Source organism: Panthera uncia, chromosome A2 (assembly GCF_023721935.1).
Source record: "Panthera uncia isolate 11264 chromosome A2, Puncia_PCG_1.0, whole genome shotgun sequence".
Taxonomy (NCBI): domain Eukaryota; kingdom Metazoa; phylum Chordata; class Mammalia; order Carnivora; family Felidae; genus Panthera; species Panthera uncia.
In genome coordinates, this window is record NC_064816.1 from 2,977,473 (window position 1) to 2,985,527 (window position 8,055).

At 57.6% G+C, this 8,055-nt stretch overlaps 1 protein-coding gene across 1 annotated transcript in view; it reads right to left on the reverse strand.

The window, feature by feature from the left end:
- Positions 1-8,055, reverse strand: part of SH3GL1 (SH3 domain containing GRB2 like 1, endophilin A2) — a 30,507-nt gene that overhangs the window by 18,239 nt on the left and 4,213 nt on the right. The gene's annotated exons all lie outside the window — the stretch shown is intronic.

Here is an 8,055-nt window from a genome sequence, read left to right on the forward strand (position 1 = left end):
CCAACAGGGCAGGCCAGTGGCCCTGAGGCTCCAACGCTGGGGCCTCACTCTAGCTGCGTGTGTCCTCTTTTCCTTTCTCCTTCCCACGTCCAGATGCAAAGCCAGCGCCCAGGGTCATCACCTTGGGAGTCGTCCCTGGTCCCTCCCTTCAGTCTCCTGTCATAGGACCCTGGGTTACTGTATCAGCCCTATTTCAACCACTCAGTCACCCTGCAGACTCCTACCCTGAGCTCATCTGCTCTGTCTGGATGGGGATGGACAACTGGAGTCAAAGTCAGAAACCCGGATTCCTCCTTTTGAGAAAGTTGCCCAATTCATTCAACACATAATCATTAGATGTGCCAGATGTAGTAGAGGGGAAAATGAATAATATAACCACACCAAAAAAATGATAATAGAAGGGATCTATGCCAAGGGATAGGGAGAGGCCGCTTCCTCCTCGTGGGGAGAGAACCAGGCAGGGTTCACGAAGGAGATGGCCCTGAACTGGACTTTGAAGGATGGGTTGCGTGCAGAAAGGAGAAAGGGACATGGAGTGAGTAAAGGCAGAGACAAGGGGACACGGGGACCTGAACCAGTGCCGAGGGCAGAGGAGCTGAGGGCTGGCACGGAAACAGATGCCCAGGACGGGGTTCTGAAGTGCCCCTTCTCAAGATGTGAGGGGTCGTTAAGCAAAGGGTGTCTGGTGTGAGCTTCCGGGCTTCACAATGGGAAGAAAGGTGCCACTGGACTCGAGAGCTGCCAGCCTCCTTCTAGACACCTGGCAGGAGCCCCGGGAGATGGAGACCCTACTGAGATGCTTCCTGTGCCGCGGCACCCTGAGGCTGACACGGTGGTTTTTGCATAAAGCCTGAGCACAGAGCCAGTTTTCAAATTCACATTAAACAACGGTGACGGGGGATTGTCTACGAATTCACCAGCTCTTAAGTCGCCAAGGTGAGGGATCCAGGAACCAGGGAGTGACTCCTGCAGAGCTTCCGATTTGCTCCAAAGAGCACTTCAGTGGAAGCGGCTCTTGGAGGAACTGTTCTTAGCACAGTGACCCCCTAAGTGGACTTGGCCAAGTGCACCAGACCTATTTTCTGGTGGAGTCTGGCCATCAGGTTGGAGGCGAGAGCTAACGGAGGAGAAAACACACACGTGCGTGTGTGCACACACCCACCCCTTAAAGACTGAGCCGAAAACCCGTCTCTGGACAAGGCTTTAAGGCGGGGGACCTGTCTGCATTCCCTCTGGCTGCCACAACAAATTACTGTAACCTCAGTGACAAAACAACACAAGTTTCTAAACAATACAACACGTTAAACGACCCGACGCTGACACAACACAAAAATCTTAAAGAGGTCAGAAATCCGACGTGGACCTCACCAGGCTTGAGACCAAGGTGCCGGCAGCTCTGGGGGTTTCCACGCCTCTCCTGGCTTCTAGAGGCAGCTTGCGTTCCCTGGCTGTGGCCTGTCCTGTCCCCAAAGGCTGTGGAGCCGACGTGCCATGCTCCATTCTCCCTGGTCCTCTGTTCTGCAGTCACATTTCCCTCTCACCCCAGAGGGGACAGGAGCCTGCGTTTAAGGAGCCCTGATCAGCAGACGGGGCCCACCCGGTTAACTGCGAGTGGCCTCTGTATCTCCAGCTCCATGCTGCGGATCCCACCAGCAAGGGCTCTTGGCCAAGGCAGCACGCACGTAGGCTCTGTGGGGTGGGGACACCCTTGGGTTCACCCTGAGTCACTCCGCCTGCCACGGGAACTGCAGGCGGTTCTCGCCACTCATTCATAGCAGTTCTGTTCTAGAAAGTCCCTGCAAACACTGAACTGCTGAACGTGAAGCCACTGCTCCTGGGAGAGATATTGGGGTTAGGTTTCTGTGAGCCTCTAGTCACGGCCGATCAATACATCAGCTTGCATCACGTGCGTTTCTGTTTAAAGACACCATAGTTCATACACGCTATTGACTCATCAACGTTGAACTCAGCCAACAGCGCGGTAACCCCGTCCCGAAGGAAGCTCACGGCGCACACAGGTTTCCACTAAACACACTGCCACAGGACGCTGGTTAACAGCCGGAGCCGAAACCAGAAGGCACAGCTGGGAATCGGCACATCGGGAGACTCTGCCGCTCTGATGACTGCCAAGTGCCCACGTACAGACAGATACTAGCGGGCAGGTGAGCTCTGACTGGATGCACCAGCCCGAGTGGCCCCGTGTGGCAAGACCGGATGCCAGGCGCTTTCTGCGAACTCAGCCTCGCTGTGGAGAACAGGACTGAGGACACAGCTGTTGAGGAGGTGACAGGCCGAGGACCAGATTAATTCTGTGAGGAGGACACAGGGCAGATGCAGGGCTCTGGGCTGCCTCCCCGGGTTTACCCACGGTTCGCCCTCCCCCTGGACGACCCCCAGCTTAGCCGGTGCCTCGGAGCCTCCGTGCCCCCCGCTGAGCTCCCTGGGCAGCACACTTGAAACATCGCCTGAAACATCACCGTTGTGAGTGTTCAGACACGTGACTCCCGCCAGCTTTGGGCTCAGGACTCTGGGTCATGCAAACTGAGTACGGGTTTTGTTTCGTTTTCCAGGCTGGTACCGCCAAAAACCTATATGGCTTCATTAAACGAGGTATAAGTCCGGAAAAACTGAGGCACGTGCCGGAGGGGACACCTGCAAGAGAGCTCACCGCCACACGGTCCGGAAGAACAAAAGCGCGCAAAGCCCTAAGTGCCCACCGGCAGGGGCCGGATAAGTGCACCGTGGCACCGTCATACCGAGGAAAGCCAGCCGGCCGAGCAGTGAACCTAGAGTTACATGCGTCTGGGGACACACGCGAAGGGGACACGCCCACAGTGCTGAGCGACACGAGCACCTCACGCCACTTGGAGGAGGGGTGAACTCGCAAAAACGATCCTGCGCACTTTTGGCGTTACTTCTGTGCAACAAAGGTGCAAATGAGGGCAGGGGCTTTGACTGCGACTGTATTCGTGCTGCACGAAGCTCCTGTGGGCACTTGGCTCTTGCGGTCCTTCCTCATCTCTATCTCTATGCTTGGAACACGTCACGATCCGGCAGCGATAGCAGGGACACAACGTAAGACACGCGTTGCGCGTAACTTCACACGTAAGCATGTTAACTTAACGTTAGCTAGATAACGGCTACTGACGGAACACGACATGACGTATCGTGACGCAGAGCACGTTCACGTGACCACGTCAATAGAACACAACGATGCGATCAGCGAAAAGTAATCAATACTGATCACAACAGCAACAACTCAGCGAGGCGCCGGAGAAGGGGCGTCCCTCCGCAACACCCCAGAGGCGGCTGGCTCCGGGCCCGGTGAGCGTGAGCCGTGAGCCACCGAGGGGAAGCTCCCAGAGGTCAACCCCGCGGGCTCTGCTGGAAAGCCGCGCCGACTCCTGGACTCCAGGGGCACGGCGGAGGCAACCGGGCAAAAGGACCGTCTCCGCGCCCTCCCGAGTCCCAGACACCCCTCCGGTCGGCAGCTTCCACTTAAGACTCCCACGCCTGCTCATCCCCAGGTGGTGGAGAGGTCCCACCGAGCAGCAGGGGCTGCCAGTGCCTCCCGGCCGCCCTGAGCCGAAGCCGTGCTCTGGGACAAAGCCGGGGCCTGCTGTGGGAGGCAGGGAGAGAACACCCGGGTGCCCTGGAGGCGCTGGAGCCAGAGACGCCCGGCTGGGAGCCTGGGACGACCGCCTCACACTTCTCCGCTGCGACGATGTTCCATGCCACAGCTGGAGGAGACAGACACCTGGATCTTCACGTCCAGGACCTCGCAGCCCGCCTCTGTGGGGGGCCTCACTTGCATGCGTTTGGGGGCCCTGACCCAGAGGCCAGCTTGGCAGTCAGTGGGGAGCCCCAGCAAGTCCTAAACCCCTCGAAGATGGGCAAAAGGCCACCCTGCGCAGGGGAGCAAGAAGAGACTAACCACAGCAAGGGCTCCTGAGCTCCCAGGAGGGAAAGGTGAACCCTAGGCCGGGTAGGTGAGGTTAAGCGATGGAGAAATCCACCCCCAGCCCCTCAGCGGCCCTCTTCTGAACCACAAAGACTGGCCTTGAAGGGCCAGCGCTGCGCGGCTGCCTCCACAAAGCCCGGGCTCTGATGGGGTGAGGCCTTCGGGCTGACGGATGCCTGCCCGTTTGCCTTCAGGCAGCCATGGGGCCTCAAGCGGGGAAGGTGAGCGGGCGGAGGGGACCAGGAGGAGCTTTGGGCCCTTGGGGGTAAGAAGGAGCAGGAAGTTACCAGTTTCCTTCCCAAGGGGCTTCCTAAGAATGTGGGTCGTTGCTCAATCCCGGGGCTAAGGCCCAAAATGACAGAAAGTTCATCATTTGTTGCACTTTCGAAAAAGCAGGGCTGGGTGGAGGGCACTGGCAAAGATGTGAATTATGGGCCGAGGTGATGCTTGGGAACTCCTGGGGAGTAGCGACTGAATCGTGCACATTCTGTCGTGCCAATCTAAAGCCAAGGGGACAGTCTCTGAGCTCTGAATTATTTTTAAACCAGTTGGACCTGTTCCTGATGGAGGTTTGTCAGCCACTCTGCTCGCCTGGAGGTCTGCCTCGACCTGAGCAGGAGCCGCCCCCAGGGACACAGCAGCAGCCACGTCCCTGTCACTGTCCTGCCCCACTCCCGCTCTCAGAAGCCCACCATTTCCGACAACTTGGCCAGCAAGCCATGGCCCAGGCAAGCCCTGCTCCCTCAGGAGCTCGGGTCTGATGAGAAGAAAAGCACACTCTGGTGTGAGGCTGTGTTTGGCGGGTGGCACGTGGGTGGAGACCAGCGGGCCGGATGCTCAGAGCACGGACAAGTCTTTCCAGCGGGTGGCCGCAGGAGATGGCAAGCACAAAGACACAAACAGGAAGTGGACAGGGAGACCGGGCTGGGGTGGGGAAGGTAAGGTACAAGGCAGTACAAGGTAGCCGGCTGGGCGGACACACCGGTCGGACTGCAGTGTGCCACCCACAAAGGGAAGGGGTGGGACTTAAAACCGGGACCAGGCAGGGCTCCAGGAGGCCCTGAATGCCAGGCCAGCTGGGGATGCTCACATTTCCCGCCTGTCCCAGGCTCTGCTTCCTCTAGGCGTGCTGACACCAAAGCTCCGGCATCTGCACCCACAACCCATGACGCAACCATTTGCTCACTAGTGTGCGCAAACATCCGTCTGTCCGTCCATCCGATACAACACTGAGTGTCCGGGACAGGCCAGGGGCTGGGCTCAACTGGGCACACGGCAACGGCAGAACTACACGGGGCGCTACCCGCAAAGACTTAGGATCCAGTGACAAAGACGCAATCCCAGCCCTTGACTGGGAAGGCGACCACGCAGGAGTCTGAGAAAAAGGAACAAGGGCTCTGACTGCCGGGGGGCTGGGGAGATGCTGTGGGAAGGTTGAAGGGACACATGGGAGGGGAACTAAGGCTCACCAGGCCAAGGGCAGGGAGGGCTGCCGGGTGTGGGAGAACAACCCACAGCCTCTGTGACCCTCGGTGGACACGTCACATCGTCTGGCTGGACAGCACTCCCTACGACTGTGAGCCCTGTGGGGACAGTGGCCACGGGGCTGGCGGTCTCAGACACGGGGTGTGTGAGGCCACTGGAGGTGCTCGATCCCCAGGTGTGGAACTCTGAGCAGCTGGGCAGCGACCCGATGCTGAGTCAGGTCCTTCGGAGGAAATCACACATCTATTTTCCTGCTGTGGTTGGGAGTCTCCGCGTGACCCCACTCTCAGGGCCCAGTCAGCAGGTTTTTTCTAGGAGCTGAGCGGAAAAGGAAGGTGGAGCTGTCCTCTGGGATCCTGCATTCTGGAACCCTGGTTACTGCCTAACAGGAAACGAGCAGAAATGTACCCAAACTGCAGTGCTCCTGAGAAGTGAGAAGTGGCCACCCAATCCAGCCTGCGAAAGCTTGGGACGGGGTAGGGCAGGGACCAGGCGAGGGAGGAAGGGAGGGGGGAAGGGGGAGGGAGAGGAGAGAGCAAGGAGAGAAGACAGAAACCAGCTGCTGCCAGCCTGACACACTTCTCCACCCAGCTTGCCAGGGGCAGCCTTGAAAGAGCACCAGAAGAAGCTGCCCCTCACACTTCGCCAGCCAGGAAACGCCATTAGGGTTGGAGTTCGAGGGTAAAGACGCCTCAGCCGGCCTGCACAGCTCCCAACCCCCGGGGCAGACAAGGTCTGTGGCTCGAAAACTTCAGCATCACACTTTGCCTACAGCTTACAAATTTTACAAATTTCACCTTCGAAATAAGAAACAGAAGACTACTTTCCTCCCACCAACCCCCTGGCTCCCACTTGCCACAGAGCCAGAACGTGCAACATGCTTGCTTCCGAAATCCCATGAAAGAAGTGGGCCACGGGGCCAAACTAAAAACTAAGTTTTGGGGTGCCTGGTGGGGGGGCCCAGGGGGTTAAGCGTCTGACTCTTGATTTCGGCTCAGGTCGTGATCTCACGGTTCACGGGATCGAGCCCAGCACCAGGCTCTGGGCTGACAGCTCAGAGCCTGCTTGGGATTCTCTTGCTCTCTGCCCCTCCCCCGCTTGTTCTCTCTCTAATAAATAAATAAAAGCCGAGTTTCCCCAGATTGGATCAGTTTCAAAATATTGGCAACAACAGAAGAGGAGAAGGGCTGAGACAGGCCAGAGCACAGCTAACCGGCCCGTGTCCTTGGGTCAAAGGCCATGGGACGCATGCCAGAGGCAAAGGGCAGGCCTGAGTAGGCCTGGTCACAACCGGTGTTTCCTCGGAGGAAAAACTCGAGCAGATGTACATACGGGCACCTGAGGGGTGAACCGCTGAACTCAGAACCATCCGTACGAACTAGCGCTCAGATGGGGGCTCCACAAAGGGAAAGCTGGGGGGATGGGTCGAGGGGTAAACAGCACTGGCTCCTCGGTTCACTCGCTGAGTTCTGGGGTCTCAGAAATGTGACAGCCCCCAGTTTCTGAAACTGAGCAGGGAGCTGCTAGGAAACTCCTCACCTCACATGCTATTATTCAGAGGCACGTGGACTATAATTAAGTGTCCCATGGCTCTGCCTTCACACAGAGCCAGCTAAGTAGGGAGAAGAGCGCCCAGGCACGCTGACTGGTCTTTAATCAACACAGGGTTCTGAGTCAGAGGTGAACTTGCCACCTCACGCTCGGCGGGCACGGGGAGCAGAAGCAGAACACGATGCCCGCTTGAGAGGTCCTGGTTTGTTAACGAGAATACGCAGGATGCTGCCTGGTTACAGAGAGCCTCCGTGATGGCGAACAGGGTCCTGTGAAGGTGGTCAGGTTCACCCAGCTTCACGGACAGGCCTGGGAACGGTGGGGTTTAAGGAGGTCCCAGGTTCCTTTGGGGGAGGGCAGTCTCACACCTGTTCTGTAGCTCCCCAGTCCAGGCCTAAAACACCAGGCTGGTCTGTCCACCAATGGAGCGGGACGGGAACATCTCGGTCCAGGGTCCCACAGGGATGTCGCTAGTTCAAAGGTCTTCTTACAAGGGGAGTCAGCAGAGTTGCTTCCGGCAAAGTTGGACTTAATCCAGATCCCATCTCACGTGGACACAGTAACAACCAAAGCCATCCCCGTGTCTGCTGCCCCAAGGCAGAGGGTCTTCCGGCAGTTAGCCTGCAGCTGCTGAGCTCAAGGGCCTGGGGCAGGGACCCCACTTTGCCTGTTGTGCTCAGCACACAGGTTCCGTGCTTTAATTCCCGCTGATGAGGGAGCTCCACGGTCCAGATTTTTTGCATCTAAGATCACTCCATGTTTATTACTTAACAGGCTAAACCCTTTGCTAGGAAATCAAGTGGGATTCCACACGATAAGGTTTAAAAAATAGGTCAGAGCAGGCAGGATCTGGGAACGTTCCAAACACCAGCCACATCTCCCTGATACTAATTACTCTAAAGGTTGGGGTCCTGGGTGCCCCAGCCCTTTCCCCACCTCATGCCTTTCAAAGGAAGTCTGATCTTTCCTCCTAGGCACAAACCCAAGGCCTAGCAAGCATCCAACGAACTTCAAAGCTCTGGGATATGGCAGTCATGAATTTTCCTCCTAGCTCTCAC